We start from the raw sequence: 23,842 nt of genomic DNA on the forward strand, positions 1-23,842 counted from the left end.
CTTGCATTATAATTTAAAGTACTGTGGTTGAATTGAGCAACTCATGTAATGAGTCATTAGACTAAGGCTTTTAAGGAAGTTATTTCTGAAGGTCTTTGGAGGCTAAAATATGTCTAAATTAAAAGAATGACAGGCTGCAATCATGGTTGTAAAATAAAGGTGCTCAGTAAGCAGTCCTATTACAATCAGAAAGAAAAAGAAGCAGATCTCTGTCTTGTGCATGGAAGCAGAGGAAATGATGAATACTTTAGGTAACTCATTCTGTGCAAAATCAATCTTTCACTGTCAATTTTAAATGAACTAATTTGTTCACAAATCTGCTCAGTCAGTTTGGAAGCATACTCAGTTCATCCATATTAGCAAATCCTTTAATCTTGACTAGTCCACTGAGTAAGAAATCTAGAAATGTGTTAATATGACTGGACATATGTAGTAGGATAAGAATTGATTCTTTTAATTAGTGTCTATTCAAGTTATAGTTCCCTCTTTTACTGAACTATTGACCCACTGATATATAAAGAGATTACTGTTATGACTAAAATACCTTCCAAAGTAATATTTAACTCTTTCTTTATTGGTCAGTGTCAGACTGAAAAATAATTTTTGAATTATCAAAAAATAAACAATGTAATCTAATTTAAGGTTTCTTTCAGACATGTTCCCGTTAATCCTGGAAATTCAAACCAATATTTGATATTTGAAAAACAAATCTCAAGTTATTGCCAGAGGAATGATATAATCCTGTCTTCCAAACTAGATAAAAATATAAAATGCTACTTATGCTCCTACTTTGAGATCAAGTCAGGATTTACTGTTCACAGTTCAACCCCCAGACTTGGTGGCCAATCTAGATTTTTCCTTCCCACCAAATTCATTGATGACAGAGCACTAACAAAATGTGTGTGTATGGCAGGGGGAAATTGGGGGCTGGAAGAGCAGAGTGAGATGACTCATCCTTTCACTCCTATTCTGCTCACACAGACTGATGCCTAAGGAAGTTAAACTCTGGAAAACAGCTATGTATGAAATCAGAATAAACTCACTATAATTCACAAGCAAACAAGATTATGTTAGATCTCTTGCTCACCCACAGAGAGACAAGAAACAAAAACAATCTCAAATAACGGTGCTTTTACAGTGGGAAGTAGTGTTATAATCTCAACACAGTCTTGGGAACAAAAAATGGAATGGTTGTCTAGTCTGGTCAGTCACATTTTCTTGTTCTCTTCACCTTAAATAATATAAGAGCTTTTGCAGTAGGGTGGTCCTAGGCAGATTTAGTGCCCTAACGTTGAACACCTATGTCCTGTATAGGATGCAAATGCAGTATTAGTGTTTCCACTATAGATCTGAACACCAAGTGTTTAAATGACCTTTATCAGCAACAGTGACAGAAAAAGCTTCAGGAACCCACCTTTGTGGTCAGCCACTGTTAAGACTTTCAAGATTTGCAGTGAATTCCTAAAGTCAAACTTTACAGAAGTAATAGTGAGAGTTGTGCTTAACAAAATATAAAAAAATGTCCTATACCAAAGCCTTCTTACAGTAAACCAGCAAGCCAGGCCATTCAACTTCTTTTTCTGAGCCCAAATAATCTTATTTTAATTGCTTTTGGTAGATTTCTTGGCCTAGTGTAGCATAGTCTTGACTTGGATATTTGCACATACTTATGCCTTGCAACAGCACCTGTTTTTAGCTACAGTCTATGAATAAGTAAGCACAGGTAAGAGAGAGGACAGGAAGTTTGTACTTAAGCCTTCTAATGTTTCTCTTTTCATCTTCCATAACATTTTCACTTTGAAGGGAATTCTTAGGCAATGCACAATAGGAAGACAGTTGCTGTTACACTGAATCCTGTATTTGTGGAGCATTTGAGGCATCTATTTGTTTCATTGCAGTCTGTTTCTCCTCAGTTTTCCAGACAGTGGACTTTTTCAGTTTGCTGAGCTGCCAGGGCCTAACTGGTGGGAACCAGAGGACTCCTGTGACAGAAGGCAGCAAATTACCAGTGACTTTCCCCATTCTGCTTTCTTAGTGCATTAAGACTGGCCTTTGCCATTTGAGCTGTTGATGTATATGAGCGCTGAGACTTTTTTTATGTGGCTTTATAACCAGTCCAAGAAGGATTAGGATAGCACAGCACCATAACTGGCCACCTCATGTGCTCTTATTCTCTCAGTTTGAGAAATGGTGGACACTGCATTCTCCACAGCTGTTACTTTATGTTTTGGTTGAAAGTGATTCAATAAGCATTTTTCTTCAGTTTATGGTTTGAACTTTCTCATCTTTGCTTCAGCAGCCGCCATTTTCTGGACTCTGACTTCCTAATTTGTATCTGAATACCTTGCGGTCCTCCCCACTGCCCGCTCACTGCCAAGTGGGAAAATCCAAGTCTTTGGCAAAGAGGATTATGGGGAAGTGCACATGGCAGAAGAGCTGTGGCTTTATCAGACTAGCATAAGCATTTACTTACATTAATGGTATTTTTTTTATTTGCCCAGTGCTTCTTATTTAATCAGCTTTGCTAAGTTTGTACAAGGGGTCTTTTATGGTCCCCTTGTAGAGTGTATCAAGAACCAACTGGAATGTGCACAACTCAGCGTTATTCATGTGAATTCATGTTTCCTAATGAAAGGCCTGTAGAAAATTTTCCATTCACTTTAATGGTCATTGAGACTTCACAGAGAAGTACATAATTCTGCAAATAGTTCTATGAAGTGATTAGCCTTTGCAAATGTCAGGATACTTACTGATATCTTTGTTAATGTCAGATATATATCTCTGTCCCCATGTATGCAATTCTCTCTATACATTTATGCGTTAGCTAATTTGGAGTGATCTTGGTGGAGGATAGGACTGTGGCTTGGTTTGGCTCATTTCATATACAAATGATGACTGCCTTAGAAGTGAATATAATAATAATCATGGTATTTTTAATGTCTAAATTATTGCAGAACCTGAAAACACTCCTCTTGCTTCCAAAGCAGATGTAGGATTGCACAGAAGATGAATGGCACGTCTCTATCAGCCAGTGCGTTTTGATAATTGATCAAATTTCCATTTTAATTAGAAAACATGCACCCAAAGTGGGTAGAATCACAAGATTCTATCAGCTCAGTTTTTCTTAATCCTCTGGGGTGAATGAAAAAATGAAGTGGCTGGCCTTTCACTAACTCTGAATTCAAGAGATTGCCTTGACCATTGTATGTTCAATTTATCTATGAATGTCTTTTGTGCTGTGTGCTCTCTGACTGCCTGAAAATACCTTTTAATTTCCTGAATACATATATGTATACAATGAATATTAATCAAGAGCTGATTACTATCTCTTCTGCCAGCACACAATAATATTTTATCAGAGACAGATTGTATCTGCAATTGTATATTTAAAATCTGTACTGGAATGGCACTTAAGTTTCACTGAGTCTGGACTCTGAAGTTGTCCGCTAAATTTTAGATTTTCTTTTCTATATGAAAATTCTATTAGGTGAGTAAATAGAATTTGTAGGAGTCAAACATTTTGAATATTATTTTCTTCAGTAAAACTGGCGTTTTCTCTAACTCAGATATTCTAGCCATCAGAGCCACTGGTATTGCTAGTGCTGTACTGGGCTAAAATCTTACAGGCCTAAATCTGAGATGCTAGTGTGGTATCAAAGGAATCCTTGTCCAAGGGACCACAGAAGGGTTAGGGATCTGTTAACCTGAAAGCTAGACCAAACCCTTGCACCTTTGCATGAGGCAAAGACAACAGAAGTTGTCAGTAGTCTGCCCACCTGCTAAAATTGATACTGCAGACTGCCCACATGGCAGCTGCTAAGGAATCCAGCCCCATATCACCTGGGGGATGAAAGGTCTCCACTGTGGCCATCTGATCTTTATTCCCATCCCTGCCCTTCTGCCCGGGGAAGTGTCACTTGCTGTACACATGTGGAAATTGTGATGACTTTTGAAGAAGGGACGGTAAGGTTTGTGAGTGAGTTTCTTCATAATGAACTTAAACTTTTAGTCTTCTTACCTCAGAAGACATTTTTAATATATCTGGTTGCTGAGGCTCTGCCGTGCATGTAGGATGACAGATTGAGTGCTAATTCTACCACCTGTAGACACTGTTTATTTCAAAATGTCACTTGTTTTTTAAATCTTAAGTGCCAAGAGAGATGTTCTCCCAGGATACCAAAAATCCGTCATTATTAGAACAGAGATACTGAACCTCCCATGTTTCAAACACATCAGTCAAAGACATCTGTCCTGCAACTGTACTGCAGAAAGGGCAGCGTGTTATTAGAAAGAAAGAGGGGGAGAGATACCAGGGGAGCCTAAATCATTATCTGAACATATCTAAGGCTGTCTGAGTGCTGTAAGACCCATAGTAGAGCCCACATGCTTTAATGGAAATTTCAGTCCTTGGTGATCATGTAATTGCACCACAGTAATTCTTTCTAGTAGCTTCTCATAATGTTTCATCACGGAAGATCCTGTACTCTGAAACGTCCCACCTGTGATTTTGAATCATCACAAAAACTCTTTTACTGGAAATTGAGGAGGGAAAAGCACATCCTGAGCCCCAATTGCTTACCTCCAGGCTTTATGCAAGGTCTCAAAAAATGCAACTATCTTCCATTAAGCCTATCTTAACACTTACTCCACAGTCCAGGGACAAACTACATAGAAGCAAGAAAGGTAAGAAGAGGAAACTTTCAGAGGGCATCTGCTAAGCCCACGTTGGCTGTCTTGACGAGGCTTGTCAGGACACATTGGTAGTGCGCAGTGAGCCTGAAGATTCCCTACTGGCTGGAACCGAGTCATTTGCCAGGCTTTCCTTGTCAGGGAGAGTTAAACCAGTCACTGATCCTAATTCTAACACTGTTGTTGCAGCATTCCAATTTTTAATCGCTACATGACTTGTCAGGTTGAATATGAGCCACATGAATAAAATTTAAAAACCTCCTAATAATGAGTGTGTCAAAGATTACCAGCACTCAGTGCTTCTACAGTTACCTTTTCAATTCCTAAAAGTGCAGCTAAGGTGCAAAGACCCTTCTTTCCAGCTGCCCCTTATTTTTCCATTTCTACCCACAGCAGTTCTTTTCTTGAAGCGTACCTGGACAGTCTGCAATAAACAGCACTTTCCCACTACAGCACAGTGCTGGGCTGCTCGTACTTCTGTCAGACTTAATGAAATAATTCAAAAAAGGGGGTCTCCCATGTTCCACAATCAGGGGGAAATACAGTTGACAAGTAAGTAGGAAGATAAGGCTGCCATTTTTCTTCATCCTCATCTTTTCTCTCGTTCCTTTTCACCCTGAGTTTTGAAGCATATGAGATGTGAGACTCTCACTGTCAGTGAGCATTTTCTTTGGAATGTCACAGCTTTGCGTATTGCCAATTTGTCTGTAAATGTTTGAAATCTGAAGTAATTGTAGAAGATTGAGGCAAGCAAAGTGGGAGCCATTCAGAAGGAAGAGGCATTTTTCAGGCTAGCAAACTGACAAGTAGGTATCCTTGTGCTCCTTTCCCTGTGACAGAGCACGGCTGGGACAGATGTGCTTCATGCTGTAATATCCTGGCTGCTGACAAACAAATCAACTTCCAGTGGACTCTGAGTTCTCATCTGCAATTGAACTAATTTACCATTTTCATCTGCTGCATGAACAAAATACAGTAATTGATTTCAAAAGACACCAGCTTGCTGGCAAATGCAGGCTGCTGAACGCTAATCTTTTTCAATGAAAAATTATCTTACCCTTAGCAGTGTTTCAGTTCACTAATTTCTTTTTGTTTGGGCTTTTTTTGTTACAGAATGCTTAAGTTTGCAGTGCTTTCCACCAAGTAAAATCTGCACTGTGATCTCTAATCACAGCAGAAGAGGCAAGGTCATTTGGCTGTCTTGGATTGGCATTAGTAGCAGGCTTACAGCACACATCGAAATTAAAGCTACACACAGGAGGAGTTAAATGCAAAGCTCCAGCTATGAGCTGAACAGGAACATCAACTCATAGCAGGAGCAGTTCAGTGTTAAAAAAGTTTAATAACACGTTGAAAGCTCAGAATCAGAGCCAAGTCAAGAGAAATGGGGTCGTGTGGTTAAAAAGGGAAGGATGTGAGGGGGAATCTGTCAGTGTTTGAAATACTGTGCTTTATTCGCAATGCTTCATATTTTAGAATGAGCTCAATCGTTATTGTGAAATGATTCATTTTCATACAAAAGCAGCTATCTGGGAATACACAGGCAAGATGTAGCAGGAGGATCTCTGGACCCAGGGAGGTTTGTTCATAGCCTCCAGACAAAGCAGCTGCTGTGGAGGGCTACCTATCCATCAGTGCAATTTCTGCAGCTGACACAGCTTCTGGGGGCCATCCCCACTTTCAGGAGAAAATTCTCCACTGTGACAAGACAGGAACAAGGGCTTCAGCTCCTAGGTGCATGATGGCTTTAAAGAAATCTCCTTGGAGCTTCTCCTGGCCTATATGGAAGCCCTCTGCAGCCCTAAGCAACACTTCAAGGGTCCAAGAAATCATGTACATTTATTAGCAGAACTGAAAAAATTGCGAGCAGTTTTCCCTAGTGCTGATTTTGTCCCTCCATTTTATCAGGTGTTCTTAAAACTCCCATTCATGTTAGAAGTTAATCAAAAAGTCTACTCTAACGCTCCCTACTGAAGCTGTAAAATACATAATTGAAATGAGTTTACACGTGTAAAATCCACAAGTGCATATATGCATTGCGGCTTACCTGATGATTTATCCAGTACAGTGTCTGCTGTACTCAGTGCCATCCTTGCTAGTAGCTCTTCTTCCTGTAATGATGAAGCAAAACTCATAGGGCTTTTTAAAGTGTAAATAAAATCTTTTACCAGGGAGCATTCCTGGTTCAATGTCCCAGTTTCAGAAATGAACATACCTAAGATTCAGCAAAACTTTCCTAACCACAAAAAGTACTAAGAGAGGGGCAGAAAAGCCACATCTTTCTCTTTTTAAACTCAGACTATGGGTAGTTTGAGTCTTTGTTCCCTTTTATTCTGATCATCAGAGGGTGAGCAAAATCATACTTTTTCCTGAGCTCTGAAAAAGGTTTTATTTTTGTCATTTCTATTATGAGCAAACTGGGATGAATATGATTTTGAGTGAGTCTTGGAAGTAGCTCAGAAGTTAAATTTTGGTCTTACAGAAAATTATGTTAGATAAAATATTCTTATTATTATCAAAATCATGAGCTTTTTTATAGATGTGCACAAAAATAAAGATTTAGTCTTTTTAATCCCTCCTGACATCCCAGGGTACCTGAACCTTTTGCCTTCTGTCTGAACCATAACTTCATTGAGATTTCCAAAAGAGGGGAAGTAGGATTAAATTTCATAGGAGTTGCAATGGTTCAGTGTAAAATGAAGTAGATTATTTTTATCGACTCTGATTTGATCCCACATTGTGAAACTAAGCTGACCTTGCACTTTAGATTTAGAAGTTTTTCAACAATTAATTTCTCTATACATTATTTTGTGAAGACAGTGTTATACAGATGCTATGCAACGCTCCTTTATCAACTGTTCAGCAAATTATTACAAAACTTTGAAATCTAATTTCAGCATCTTTTACCTCTTTTGAATATACTGGAATAAAATCTGAACCAAAATTAATCCTACACTTTTATGTCATTATACAGCCTAAACCTGGTCAAAAAACCCTCTGTACATTTCCTGGTTGTGTTCGGTTTAGATTGATTATGTCTTTATACTGGGGAGAGGGCCTGCCTGATAAAAGAATGGCTTAATCTTTATTTGCCTAGAGCAGTTAGAAAAATAAGTGAAGCAAGTAGCCTCCTGTGACTGATTTCTGCTCACTTAAGGCAGTTCACCCTTGAAACAGAGAATAATTGTTCTCTGCCCTTTTTCAGATATTGTCTTCCCTTTCATGTATTATATCCAAATAATCTTAAAGATTTTGAACATTAAAGGAAGACAGAATGAATCAAAACCATACACCAGGCTAAATTCTGCCTTGAGAGGCATACCCACAATTTTCATGAGAGTCACTGGAAACTGTGCACACACGCAAAATTTGGCCCACAGTTTCTTTAGTTTATAAATAAGACAAAAGGAGAAGAATAAAAAAAAAAAGGGGGGGGGGGTGGGAAGAGAAATTAGAAGAAGGATATATTTGCTTCGATCAAATTACTGGATGTCAATAGGAGGATAATGTTTAAAGTTACACATTATAAATTACTCAATTCCTAGATGGTACAAATCTGGACATGGATCATGGAAATTTGAGTATTTGTGGTATATTTTGCTTCTGGATATCAGTTTTCTGGGGAAAAAATAACAAAGTTTCCTCTAGCATCCACAGAGAGATGGATCATACCACCTTCTCTTTCATTTTGCTCTGTCTTTAATGAGAACGTATTTTTTTCTTGTAGCCAGTCAAGTGGTTGGCAGTGAACAACCACTTCTCTGCCTTCTCTAACTTCTCTGCCTTCTTTATTCAGCAAGAACCTAGAAAGGCCTTTCATCTAGACTGGGTCTGACTGTAACATCGTAGTCATGTCAGGCTGGTATCGAGGCTGAGACAACTCCTACCAGTTCCAAATTTAATAATCTTTCTTGCAAATATTCCTGTTTAATTGTATGTACTCTTAATTATTTGTACTCCAGTAGCAAAGTTGTAACAGAGGTGGTGATAAGAAAAGAAATATTTTGTAGTTTATTCAAAAGCTACCTTTTTATGTGTGTGTGTGGCTTCTTCATCAGAGCTGTCTCTTAAAGTACTTTTCAGTGTAACTGAGGCCTTATGACAACTATGCTGTGGTATTATAAACTAAATGTTAAGAATTACTTATATCTATAAGAATATTTTATTTCAGTGTTAAGTGATAATAGAAGCCAAAAATAAACTTTACAGAAAGAACATAATTAAACTAAAATATATTAACAGAAAAACAACCAATTATAATCTAGAGTTTGAAAATGCGCCATTTTGTTTAGCTTTTCCTATTGAGTGAAACTGAAGTACCTGACTAATGCAGTTGCTGGAAATGTAAAAATAAAACTAGAAGTATTTAAGAATGTTTGGCCATAGAACTCCAAAAGCTGTAATTGTACATCCTGTAACTGTCTCTTCTCTGCTGCTTGGTAGTTCATTTGGGTGTACTATATCCAAAATAGGACACTTCAGCTGCTCAGGTAAAGGGCATTTAATATCTCTTCCATTAGGAAGACCTGTATTGAGGAAGGGATCTGCTTATGTAGCCCATTTATTGGGGAGGGAGCAAAGATGAACTGCTGACCCTATAAAAATGTGGTTGTTTTAATAGGATGGGGAAGAGCTAATACTGTTCTTTGTGGGTGATATAAAAGACTTAGTTTTACTATAAATTTTACACTGGAAACTACTGATAGCTGAATTTTGCTATGTCATGCAAGGTTCTTTCAAACAGAGAGACTTGAAGCAAGCTAGCAGGGAACAATTCTTTTACCAGTTGACAATGAAAAGACGTTTGAAAGATAAATCAGTTTCACATACCTGGCTGGATTTGTTAGCAAGGAGGCACTGAGCTGTTGTACAATGATGTTAAAAGACAGAAATTTTACAAAACCTTAAATATGAGAAAATATGAAGTTAAACACTATCTCTAAATGAGTCTAGATTTGCAAATTGAGGGGATTTGTGCATAAAAATCCAAGCAGTTCAGAAATATGTGCCATTAATCTTAACTTATAATATGTATTCAAATTGTAATTCTTTAGGAGATCTGAATAAACTACTTTTAAGATTCAAATAATCAAACTTCCCACTATAATAAAACATGTAATGTTTCTGTAAGGGTTCTAGGGGATGGCATCACCTGCTAAGCTCCTGAGTTGCAGCAGTGCTTGTGTTATTTGCGGTTCTTCCTTTTGCCAGTATTTCCCTGACATTGGATTTATAATATATTATGTCCTGTTTTAAAAGTAAAGGTTTAAAAATTGTACACAGATGGGTGCACTGTTTTTCTAAAACCCAGGCTTCTAGTAATCTAGCCTTTCTTAGCCTCTGCAGTTAGAAATAAGATGTAGTTTTACGGTGACACTGTGAGAATCTGTGTCTCATTGTTGGTTAGATCATGGATGGGCAACAATGGCTTTTTTCAAAGTTTCACAGACTAGAAAACTTAAAGTAGCTCCTTTTAATTGAAACCCAGACATACTTTTAGGTAAAAACAAAACTGAGCTGGCTCGAGTTTTTCCCAAGCCAAACAAAAGAGATTGGAACTTTCCATTGTTTTTGTCTGCCAACCATGCATTGTTAAAGGAATCGAAATAAAGAGGGAAAGGGGTCAAGGGTTATAGAGCTCATATTTCCACTCTACATGACCCCATCTCAGCAATAGTGGGACCCTCGTGATCAGTTCCTGTTGGTCTAACGGAACAGCCATTTCTTAAGAAAAGGAATTACTGCGTACAGTACCTTTGTGACTAACAGAAGAATACACTAGCTCTTCAAAGGTCCTTTCATTACGGCCCCTGAAGAGGACTCTGACATTACTTTCTTGAGATTATAATGAAAACAGCTGTACTTGTACCAATTCCCCTTTTTATTATTATTTTTTATAACAAAACAAGATTGATGTTATGCCACTTTCTGTTCTATCATGAGAATAAGGTATCACAAATGCTAATAACTACCTCAGTAGCGATATGCACTACTTTGATCTTTTCACTATTCTTTAATTTGGGCAGCTGGCCACTGAATCCCTTCCTAAAAATCTGTGCTCTCTATAAACAAAGGGAAAAATGGCCAACAAAATCAACTGTGCACATTTAAAACTGTTCATCTGACTAGTTCGATTCAAAGCCCACATGAGTAATGTGAATACGACACTTTGATTTTGTGATTCTAGGCACAGAAATCTTAATACACATTCCTTTGACACTGGATTGTGGCACAATGAGAAATACCACAAACAACCAATTCTCATTAAAATCTGAAGCTTGTAATCCCTCCGTTCTTATTGGTTGCTTTGCCAAAGACTTCTTAAGAGATTATTAAGCTTATTAATGAAAATCCAGAAGCCATTTTAAGTGATTTTGCCCCTTATGCTTATAAGACAGTAAAATTAATCATACTCTGGTTGTTATTTTTTCCTGCATGAAAAGCAAATGCAAGAAGGCAGGATCAGGGAATAGCAATTGTCAAGATTCCAAAATGAAGAAATGCAAACACCTATCGTCCAAATTACTGCTGTACTGGTAGAAAGAGGATGGTAGTCATTAATGTTGTGCAAGTATGCCAGAAGAGAACCGTGTATTTCCAGTTAAATTTCTTTTTCAGGGAGTCAACTTTTTGCAGTGAATCAGATGCACTTTTCTATTCCCTGCATTTCAGTTCAGTTCTTTATTCATGTTCAAAACAAGCATGACTGGTATCTTGTTGGCATCAGTGCCATACTGGAAATGATAAGGCAGCTAGTGGTGCTCAGAATTTGCAAGCAAATTTCTCTAAGATTTTGGATCCACTGTTTCAGTCATGAGCAATCATTTGGTTACATAAGAACTTTGCTGGAAGCTGGAGGCAGTATCCAGAAGCCAAAATAACTGCCTCTCAGAAATTTCAGAATTAGATGAAGACATAAATGTTTTTTTTTATTGCATAGATGATCTTGAAAATAGGGCTGCTGTGTTTGTAAATGGAACATAATGATTTTATAAAATTTAGAGAATCTTGAGTGAAATGTGGAGTATGAGTAAAGACAGCCCACAAATACTGTCCCATCATGAAAAAAATAAATAAATGATAATAATGGGTCAGTGAAAGAAATGAAGGGAGGATCCTAGGACCTGTGATGTTCATGGAGAAATAGATACTAGGCAGTGCAGGAAATTCAGTTATGACATATTGCAGCTGAGTTAGTTGCATGCATGTTCATGTATATCTTTTTACTCATATTATGTTTACTCATAAACATATAACCAAGTGTATCTTGCACATTTGTGGGCATATATTAGCTAAAACACTAATGTAGAGAATGCAGGGCTACCAATGCCTTGTAAACAAGCCATTACGGGAATTGATTTGTACTGTATTACAGAGTATTCATCAATTCTTTCCATTTTCTGTGCAGATGCAGTTTTGGCCTACTAGCCTTATTTTGACTTAGTATATTGCTTACCTTTGTTTGAGCACTGCTTTGTGCTACAGACTTGGACCTGGTGCAGAGGCTCTTGTTGTGGGTGGTTTGCACATATAGCAGAGCAGCTGCTTGGCTAGGTACATTTGACATCCAAGGCATGAATGACTGTGAAAGTCTTCCAGGAGCCACACACCACTGGGCATCTGTACTGAATGGTGCAGCTGTTTTCCAGAATTTGTGGTTCAAGAATGAGAAGAGAATTTAGTTGTGCAGGCTTGAAATGGCCAAAATCATTCTGCAAAATCTGTGTAGTGAGTTATGTGTGGTGCATCTTATGATTCCAGAACTAGCAAATTCAGTTCACGGACTCAAATTTACTAACAAATGTCTTGTAATTATCATCTGGAGACCTCCTAACACAGACTTTAAATCAGTGATTTAAGTTCAGAAACTTTATGAACTTCAGAGACCAACATATGACTATTAAGTGTACACTAAATATGTATTGAATACTACTAACCCTTTGGAGCCAATAACCTCCTTTTAAATAGCAGAGAATGACAGTGTTTGATATATATCCCCCAGTACTCACTGTTCAATCTGCAATATCTTATTCATTATACTCTGAAAATATGTTCATATCAGCACAGGCACTTGGAGAATGGTAGCTAGCAGAAACTACATATCAGAAGAGACAAAACAGTGGGTACAAGAGGAGCCAAATGTCGTGACTAAAAGTATTGCATAGAAGGGGAATTAACTCTGAACATAAGTGCTCAAAGGATGCGCACATAGAGTAACACCTACATAGTGGACCCAAGAGTAGAAGAAAGCCAGCTGGTGAGGCAAGGTTCAAATATAAACAGAAGATTTTGCAGACAAGAAGGAGAAGATGATAGCTGGTAGGGAAGAGGATGTAACATAAAAGAAGAGCATTAGTGGGACCATTCTCAAAGCTATTGATTGACTGAAAGGGAAGGCTGTAATGAGAGCTGAGAGTTAAAGACAAGAATGGTAGAATATCAGAAAACTCTTAGTTACCTTAGATGGGAAAGTAAAAAAAAGCACATTCAGGACCTGCCTGATCACTCCAGTACTTGAGGATAAAATGCAATGCTAAACATTTTAAAAAAGGTACAAAATGATGTAGAAATTAATCTGGTTTTCCTTACAACGATTTACTCATTCCTACTGTGATGCATACACATATACACGTCCACACACAGACTTACACTCCTTTATAGCTTAGCATGACCCAGAAGTACCATATCTTCTTCTGTGTTTGCTCAGTCTTGGAAAAATGCTCAAGGGAGGCAATGCAGATCCGCTCTAGGGATGCCAATTTGTCCCTATATTTTAACAATGCAGGCAAGGTCTAACCTCCCCCAGCTTCCAAGGCTTTCTGAGTATAGGAAGGACAAAAAATCAACAGATGATTATAGATGAAAAGAGCTCTGAATACAGAAGGATGTTAATTAATATGTCATATTTCTGTTACACATTTAGATTTGTGGTTACTTTTGTCAGCTAAAGAAACTTGGATGAGGAGCTGAATTTCTACAGCTTATAAAGGAAGGTGTATTCATGCCTGTAAAGGACGGTGCAGTATATATATTTTTCCTAATCAGATGAGATTTAAATGATTTTTAATATCTTTTGTGTAGCACTACTAAAGAAAGTGGCAACTTCTCAGGCTTTAGGAAAAAAAAAAAAGCAACAAAAGAAAAGCCTTTAGATGCTCACAGTAGGTGGTATCAGCTACTGACCTACCTACTAATAAGGCAAATGAAAGGAAAACAGCCTGAGAGGAAGTAAATAGCAGAGCCAATGTCTTGAGGGGAGAACAGGCAAAGGAGGGTTACAGTGCTTAATTCACCCTGACTAAAAAGGTCCGTCAAACCAAAAGTAGAAGATGCTACCATATACAACAGCATTACAACAGGAAGAAGTAGTTAATTGTATCGTAGTTCTGTGATTAGAACACTGCTGATATTGAATTGCTGAACATGGCTGTAACCAGGAATTCTAATAAGCCTTAAGAAAATACCAGATACTGTCTGGGAGCAAACACTAAGTCTGGCCAAGCTTCTGCTTGCTGTTATAGGACCTCTGGCCTACTATGATAGAGAGGAAATAGCTCTGAAATCAAACTAAGCTAGCTGGTCTTGCTTCAAAGTCAGCACCTTATGAAGTAAATAGAAATATCAAAACAAATTAAACAGAAAAGTCAATAATTAAAAATGCCATCCTCAGCTGTTTTGGATATGTTTATTAAAGATCAGAAACCTGTTCCCATCCCTTAAATCCTCCTTATGGTATTTAGAAATCACAATACTGTGAGAGCAACATTAAGAGATTTGTTAATGCATTAATATATTTGAAATCTATCTTTATATATGTTGCGGAATTATATATAGCTGACTGTAAACAGATATATTGAATATTTAAATAATGTCTGTCTGAAATGGTGTTTTATTCTTTTAAGAATGTCCTCAGACATGGGAAGTTCTGGTGCCACTGGTACAACTGCTGTTTTGTCCCTGGTTTTATATTTTTCACTGTAATGCTGCATTGCAGAAACTAGCAGTGGTAGAAATTGTGTTTCTGGTTATTTTGGCATTGGAATTATCTTAGATTTATAACAAGCCCAATTTGATTTGTTTGTGATTGAAGTGATGTAGAACATTCATTGAAAATATGTTAAGTACGTGCAGTTTTGTATTTTTCATTGGCTTAGAGGGCAAGATGACTGAGAATTTAGTGTTTTCTTGCAAGTTCTCCAGTAAAACAAAACAAAGCAAAACAAAACAAAATCACACACACGCACACACAAAAACAAACTAAACAAAACCAAAACAAGAAAGCAAAACAGAGTAAGAAAGAAAGAGGAAAAAAAAAAGGAAAAGAAGGAAAAAATGCCGTCTGTATAGAATTTTTGCCTTTAGTGTGGGTGGATTTCTGCAATTTCTTCCCATAGCTGTAGTGACTCCTGGAAATTTTTCATGTAGGAAATACCATCAGCATGATTCTTTTCCACATTTCTCACTCTTTTTAATTTGTATCCCTTAGTTACCTGCTCCATCCTTTCCTTCCCCCTCAGTTACCTGCCCCATCCTTTCCTTTCCCCCTCCCTTCTGCTCTAACACTAATAGGCTGCTGGAATCAACCTTCTAAATGAAATCAGTCAAGTCACCTCAGCTTTGATTGCTTTATTCCCATGCTGTAGAATGAAAGCACTCTGGATTCAGCACATTGAATCAAAAATGTTCTACATTCAATTGTCATAAATAACAATGCACAGCAAAGAACTTAAGCTATCAACATAAACAATACAATATGAAAGCATGCTTCAAACCAGATGCTGCTTTATTTCTGTCCAAACAGTTTGAAGAGCCTGTTAAAATGCTTCAAGTTGCTGTTTATAGAGGGTCAAATGAACATTTTTCAATGAAATGTGTCCCTTCTGGTTCCTTAACGATTAAATAGAGTGGAACAATAGCCATTTAAAATAGCAAAAGAATATCCGATGATTTTTTATTGTTAGAATTGTTAAAATAGGAGGAGTTGAAAAGCTCTGTGTGAGGTGAGAGAAAAAATGCTCTGACAGCATCAGAGCCACCTCAAACAGTTTTGACAATTTGTCAAAAAAACACTGCACTTTCCAGGGAGCCTTTTGCAGGACTCCCAGGACAATAAGAGCATCTTTCCTTTGCTCAGAATGGCAAACAACTTTTCCCACCATTCCCTCCAACTGCCTTCCCCAGCAGCCCCCACTGTTATGGGGTGATACTTAAACTTCATCAATGTCAACTGTAAACACTGGTATGAGGAGAGATACATGCAGACTCCACTACCTGTAAATGGACAAGTTCAGATTCCCCACCTCACTAGGCTCACCGGGTTGAAGAAGAGCCAGGATGCATCTGGCTTATTTGTGGATCAGACCCAGACATAAAAGCTTATCAAAGACCTCGGAAAGTGGACTAAGTATTTTCAACATAGACTTTCCTATTGGAGGAAGCAACCCGCCCAATGAATCCTGTGTACTCATGCTCTTGAGGAAGTGCTCTGTAAATCTCAAGACTATATTTGCCTCCTGGAGGCATCCAGTACCCCTACTTACCTGTTAGCATTCAGCCCACTGTAGATAATCCTCTTGTTTACATGTCATTCAAATTGCAATTGGTTGGAGTTTTGTCAGTAAACCATCAATCTCTAGAACCCACTTTCTTCTAAAATAGAGCTGATTTTACTGAAAAAGTAGCCCATCTTTGCACAAAGACTTTGGAATGTCATGTTGACCTGAGATTGAAGCTGATCTTATTTGAAAACAAAAACAAAAACAGGGAAAAAAAAGTAAACAAAGCTTTTGTTCTAAATGGTCTGGAACAAAACTGTACTTCCTTTCATGTTTGATCAAAGCCTTAGTAACTTGTCAGGATTCTGAAAATCGGAGCTATTAGGTTACTACACTGCAGTAGCAGCCCTATGGAGCAATATCACTCAGTCTTTCTGGCATTCACTAGCCATATTTTAACCTTCCAGGGCAATAATTTGCTGCACAATGAAAACAAAGTCAGCAACAACATTTCTTTCTGTTAAACTTATATTTATTTAATACAATATTGGAGAGTTTGACTTTTTGGGTAAACATAACCATATGCACCCATCAAAATGGACAGGGAGCAGCATTAACAGGTAATAATTTTTTTGCTATTTAAATTTCCATACTTAGTTACTCATAATTATCTGTAACTTCTTCATGTGCCTGGAGCTTTATAAGGGATATAATTAACAAGCAAAATTCTTATCAAACTGGATCAATTTACAACAGGTATATAATTGTTTTCCTAGAGAATTTTCCTAGCATAAGGAAGTATGCAAAGCCTGTTGGCAGATTCACAGCAGTTTCTACATTTGTGGCAGAGAAATGTGTAGAATGCACTTTGTATATATATGCATATACTTGTATGTATAGAAGCCTACTTAAAAGTATATATAAAAATGTGAGAGTGAGTGTATACGGCTTTCAGCAGCTCCCCTTATTCCCCAGCCCCTGTTCCATTTCTACAGTCTTCCCCTCCTCTCCATCTGCTTCTCACAATACCCTCACCAACGGGCTCAGAATGCACAATACAGACTTGGGTATATTGGGCAGATGATGGCTTTTATTGGATAAAAATTCAGCAAAATGAGTAAGAAAAGGTCACTAGTACGTTGAAAATCCCACTAGCCATCTCAGATGGGTATAGTAGCCAGCCTCCTTCTAACAGACTCCATTTCCACAGATAACAACTGATGCCCATTAGGCCCAGCTCAGCTGCACACATTAAGCTCTTTGCACTGCATGAACTCCCATGCTAAGTAAAGTGCATCACTGTAACAGATTTTCTGCACCTCTATCTTAGCTTCCTCAAGAACTGTGGCAAAAATAATGGTATTTGTTCATTACTGTCCCTCCTTTAGATTTCTTTAATTACACAGTTTTCCATCCCTTTCTGCCTTCAGAACAAATTTTAAAAGTACACAGGAGAAAAAATCAGTTGCTTTTATGTTTTAACAAAACATTTTCCAGTCCTCAGGTATTATATTCCAGCTCCAGGGGAAATACAAAATAAATCCTTTGCCATCCAAGGAATTCTGTCAAATTTAAACCATTAAATAAACAAAAATCATGGTCCAAGTCCTTTGATATGGGAGGTTCCAGTCATCTAGGCTTCTTTCCAAACTCCAGAAAGGATCTAGTGAAAGAAGTGAGTATAACAAGTGATGGACCGCCAATACTTGGCTCATGCTAGTTCTAGGTTAGCAGTGTTACTACAGGGTGCAGAAATAATAGCTAATCACTGGAATGGATTGCTTAGAGGATAATAACAGGTGTTACAACTATTAAAAATAATTTAATAATTCAAAAAATAGAGTGACAGATGGCTATCAGAATGTACTTAGCTGAAGTCAATCCTGCCTTCAGGCAGAACGATGGGCCAGATGATCTCTTTCTGACCATTTTGTTATGTTTTATTCTACCATTTGATGATCCACATTCCTCACCTTTTTTGCTGGGAACTGGGATGTGTCCATGTGTAAGCAGATATGTACAAAGCACTAAGGAAGTTTTCTAACCACCATTTGAGCCTTGCAGGGAGAGACAGAAATGCCAGACCATCTCTCTTCCACGTGCACAGAAGGATGCACAGTCAGGGAGCAGACAAGATGCAACATTAGCTTCTTTAATCAGTCCTTCTTTTGACTTTTTTCCACCCTACTCAGATCTGCTAGCCAAGGCTAGCTCAAAAACTCAGCAAAAGAGAAGGGAATGCTAGTTTTTTCCTCCCATTAGAATGGTTACAGCTCAGCCCTCTGTCTTAACACTCATCTTCCTCCACAAAATACGAGAATGAGTTCTTTATGAATTCACATCTAGAAATATTTCTTTGTGAAATTGTTCTTCTCCTCAGTAATACTGGAATTCAGTGACTTTTTAAAAAAGCTCTCTTTAGAATAGAAAAGATACTTTTCTCTAGTAAATTTACCTAAGAAAAACACCAACCTGTGCCTGCCCATAGGGTTTGTATGTTTCTTACCTGTGATATCTTTGTCAATTACTTTATTTTTGATTATGTTTCAAAGTTCTGATAGTAAGATCATCAGCAGTGGCTTGTTGTCTCAGAGATTTGGAAACACAGTCATCTGAATTTTGGACTGCATCAGCTCAGCTTGTGAGTTATGAGTTTCTGCTGCTAGCAGTCAGCTGTTATCTTCAGGATGGTTTAAGTGAGCATCACATCAAAATAAAATCTCCAAATGGCCAATATTATGCCCCAGTTTCCAAGAAGACTTTTTGATATTTGAGGTTTGCTTAAGAATGGTTGGCCCACCCACCCACTGCACAGAAAAATCATCACTCACTGAGTGCGGATGGTCTGAGCTATTGAATGAGTCACACATACATTTACAAAAACATTTTACATGTGGAAAGTCAAGTTTTATCGATGACATTCTTCCATCGAAGAATGGAATATGATCCTGAATTGAAAAACTGGCACTTACAAGGGGGAATCCAGTTCTCCTTTTACTAACAGAGATGTAAACCAGGAGTATGCCTTTGACAGCCAGTGGTGCTCCACTGCACAATGCAGGGAATCTGGGCCAGGGCAGAGAGCTGGAATGCTGCCAAGCTGAAGCATATTGGGTTGATACCTGCTCTGAAATCCTATTGAAACCCTCATCTCTCAGTTTATCAACTCACGACTACAGATGCTTAAATAATAAAGAAAAAGCCCCTGTGTGTTTGTGAAATCTGGCCTTTATTTTATATCACTCTCATGATAAAAAAAAAGAGTTCGAAAAATGTCTTAAACCACTACTTGGGGATTTTCTCCAAGCACTATGCCAGCTGCTCTCAGCCTCCATTGCGAAATGATGGGCTGTTGGCATAGCCAAAGTACTTTACACTCCAGCAACCACTGGATGCATAGCGGCCCTTTGGGAGTCATTACCAACTGGTGTAATTTAGGGCAGCCCTGAGGCAGCTCTAAGTCACAGTCTCCAGGAACTGGAGGCTATAAAGGTGGCATAACACCTCTCCTTTAGGTCTATAATCTGCAATAACATTTACAATACAGACTGCATCATATTATTTCCATGTTTAATTAGAGTAAAGAATATCAAACATTTTACTTTAACGCTACCCCGTGTGCTGTTACCAGCTCTGTATGTGATTTAATGGGTGATCAATCATTCACATATCAGTGGTGATGTAAACCTGATGTTCATTTGTTCTTTTTCACTTCATGCATGGATCTTGTGTAACAAGAAAAGAAATATCTACGAGGAATGTGGTAGTTCTGCATTGCTGCTAAATCTCAGCAAGCCCTTCTACAATCCAAGAAATAAGGTAGCATCAGTTTACAGACCAACTTTTCAGTGGCATTGTTCCAAGTCAGTGCTATTGGCCAGTCTGGCTTACACTTGCCTTCTGTGGCCAAATACGTGATGCTTGACATGTTAAGTCAGCTGCTGTTTTCTTTTGAGAGAGAAGATATTGTTGATACAGCTGTGAAAGGATCTTTTCCCTTTTCCAAAGAATTATCACTAAATTACATTAAATAGAGAGAAAACTCCTTCCTTGCTTAACAAATGCTTGGAAATGAAAACACTGAAGATGTAGGTAGGAAGGGGTATTTTTGTCCTGTCATCATTTTCCATTCAGTCTCTTTTCACCACCCATTTGATCTGATGCTGCTGTCCACTTATATTTCAAATGGGTATTATCTTGCCATTCATCTTCAGATACCACTTCTGCTGAAATCAACAGGAAAACTGCCGTCATGAAAACTCAAGGATTAGGGAAAAACTGTGAGATTTATTCCACTGTTTTGGGCCAGTGAACTGAGTCCTGCTGAGCTTGGGAAGTGATGGAGCCAAGGACAGCCAGGGTTGGTGGTGTCCCACGGCAGGAGACAGAGGAGCTGCAGTGGGAGGTGGATGGGAGCCCACAAGTTGGCACAGAGCATGAATGTCTTCCTCCAAGGGGTATCCCTAACCTCTGTGCTGCTCTGCAAGTGCTTCCCTGTCATTGCATAGGACAGCTCCACATCACTTCTCTCCAGAAGCAACCTGAAACCTGCCAGAGAAAAAGAGGTTATTATTTTGCCAATACAACTTTGTTGTAATCATAGCAATAAAACAAAAACTGACAAGTGATGGCTTCTCTGAGGTGCTTTTAACCTTAATAAGAGCTCCATTAATTTTTCTTATTATTGACAAAGCAAATTAAAACATATTTTAAAACAAGCAAAACATAAAAAGGGCATCAAAACCAAACTGAAATCATTGAATCTTATTTGTAGAGAATGCCATTAAAATAATGTAAATCTGCTTTTGTAAATTAACTTCATGCATAACTAGAAATGATTAGCATGCATATATAGAAACCTCTGTGTTTGTAATTTTGGCATATATCTTAATAAAGTCCCATGTTGTTTTTTTATTTTTCATTTGGTTGCACTCTGGAAATGTTACCCTCTGAATGCACAGTAAATTAGTGGAAGAGCCAGCTTGTGGAAGGGCTGTCACAGAGCCTCCTAGGCCATAATAAGAAGCAGAGCAAAACCAGCCAAGTAATAACTGTTCCACACAATGAGTGCATATGAGGACACCTGAAGACTAGAGCTCATATATGATTCTGCATCATCTGAGATTTTTCCTAAGCAAGGTCAAAGAAGGAATTGGCAGTATTTTAACCACTGTTATGGCTGCTGGAAAAGGGGTGAGTATCCACAAAATAAAACTCCAAACCAGAGCACAACCCCAAAAAGTGCACCATAATCTTCTCTAGCTTTACTTTGTGAAAACCACTGTGGGAGCAATCACTGCAAATAAATACCACTAAGTAGACACACTAATTTTGTTGAGTCACTTTTCAGGATGATCTGTCAAGGATCTAAAATCTGTGTTTGAACGACTGGTAGAAGGTGGATAAGAAAGTGGTAAAATTGAGTTTTTATCTAAGAGAAAACCTCTTTTTGTGTAGAAGCACTTACTGGAATTCACAAATACTTGTAATCTTCCTAAAGAGAAGATGAACAAAAGCCTGATGTTTTGTTACTAATGTCTGTCTCAATAGGAACATAGCCCAACAGAATAATTCATACTTAATAAAAAATCTGATATTCAATACTTAAAGAATTTACTTGATGTGCAGTATTTAGAGCCTTAGAACTTCATAAATAAATGTCTACATGCCATGATGAGTAGCTCAGGAAAAAGATTCTTTGGATATTTGGAAAAGTCACAAGGGGAACCTGGCCCAAGATTCCCTTCACCAATATTTTCTACAAGCTTTGCTGACTTCAAATATTCTGAGCAGATTTGAATCCAGCTCAAGCACCTACCATGCACTGGTATAGTTAGCAAGCTCTCTGTAGGCTAGTTATTTCAAAACATGGAGCAAAAGGAATAGCAAGCAACTTCTGCCAAGCTCTTGGCGCCTTAAGAGCCTGAAAGAATTAAATCCTCCCTCCATGTGTTCGTGACAGACTTCATTTCAGCGCTTGTTCTTGTACCCTTTGAAAACAATAATGTTTATGAACTAGGAATGGGCATTTGGGAATAATAGGATAAACAAACAGGAATAGGCAATGCTGTCTTGTTTTTCTTTTCTTTGTCTTTTATTTTTTTTCTTCCCTCAGATACAGAGATACAATCTTATTTTAACTTAAGTATTTCCTACTTCTGCCTGCATCAGTATGGAAGCTGCAAATTTATACAAGGCAGTTTAGATTTTGAGGATATAGATGATAATCCACATTTTCTGAAACTAGCCAAGAGGGTAGGCTCCTGCCTCCAATTATTTACATTCTCCGACCCTTCAGGCTCAGCTTTTTAACCAATCAAATTTCCGTAGCAGAATCTGTAGCCTAACCTGTTTGTATTTTACACATTTGCTGTTATGAGCGAAGCAGAATTTTACAAGTATCCGGCATATTCTTCATAGCACATCTGGTGGGTATGGACACTGATCATTAGAAGAGTTCTGCAAACTGATAACATGCCAAAGCTTTGACAAAAGTACTTATGGTAAATGTCAGTCACTTTTCTTTGCCAGTTTAAACACATACCCTTCTGGGAATAATTTTGATCTATTGTGGCACATGAAACATAATGAACAATATCTTCAGGCCTTGTAGGCCTTGTAAGTGAGTCCATGTATTTATTATATGTACTACATGTGGATCACTAAAAAATTAAGAGAAAGGAGGAGAAAGAATATTAAATATCAGCAAAAATATATGAGCAAAAAGCAGTCCGAGTAAGGGATTTCCTGGCAAATAAGGACTGCAGGAGGGACAGAGAGGACAGTGGTGATGCAGTCACCAGCATTACTCACATATGACTTCAATATTATTCTCCCCCTTCCAATGCCCTCTTCTGCATGGTGGACTTACTTTCTGTTGCACAAAGTTAACAAGGATCACAGATGAGGATGGATTATATGAAGAAATATTATCGAAAGTGAGAGGATCTGAATTTGCACAGCAAAAGGATAACAGCAAATAAATAATCCTAGCCTGATTTCTGATACACGTGAATTCTTGTGTTATTCCTCAGTTTTTCCTAATGTGAATGATGGAGCAAGAAATGGGGTCTCTAAGAATGACAACACATCTTTCTTACCTGAACTTCTGTCACTGCTGAGGACTGCATGTGGGATGTACATTAATGGCCATAGATTTTCAATTGTGAATTTCCTGAACTACATTTGAGTGGATTGCACGCTAATAATGAAGTGGGAGTAATCAAAAAGTCAGAAGAGCTGTAAATCCTACTTTTGGTCGATAAGTTGCATTATCATAGCACAGATCTTTTTGGTCTTTCACACAAACACATTGACATCTCAAATATGTACTGGTAGGACATTTCAGATCTGCTGAATACAGTAGGTATTTATGCTTTTAGTTTAAATGGAGATTACAAATTATTCGCCTTTTGCCGTGCACAATATGCATATTATGGCATGGATATTCTGTTACCAATTCACTGTAACTAAGTACTTCATTGCTAAAAAAAAAAGCAATTTTTGACCCAACAGACCATAATAGAGCCTTTCAAGCTTGTTTGAGGCAGCTGCCATGAATTGAAAAAATCATACAAAATGTGCTGTACCCAGAGCAATTTAATATGTAGAAATGTGCATTTTCAGTAAGATGTAATGGCACATACAAGATATTTTAA

At 37.9% G+C, this 23,842-nt stretch overlaps 1 long non-coding RNA gene across 1 annotated transcript in view; it reads right to left on the reverse strand.

The window, feature by feature from the left end:
* Window positions 1–16,715: 16,715 nt before the first annotated feature.
* Window positions 16,716–23,842, reverse strand: part of LOC107318292 — a 108,135-nt gene continuing 101,008 nt past the window's right edge. The window contains exon 17 of the long non-coding RNA XR_004308396.1: window positions 16,716–20,732. This is a non-coding gene — a long non-coding RNA (uncharacterized LOC107318292). The remainder of the gene's footprint in view (window positions 20,733–23,842) is intronic.

This window comes from Coturnix japonica, chromosome 9, assembly GCF_001577835.2.
Source record: "Coturnix japonica isolate 7356 chromosome 9, Coturnix japonica 2.1, whole genome shotgun sequence".
NCBI classification, from domain to species: domain Eukaryota; kingdom Metazoa; phylum Chordata; class Aves; order Galliformes; family Phasianidae; genus Coturnix; species Coturnix japonica.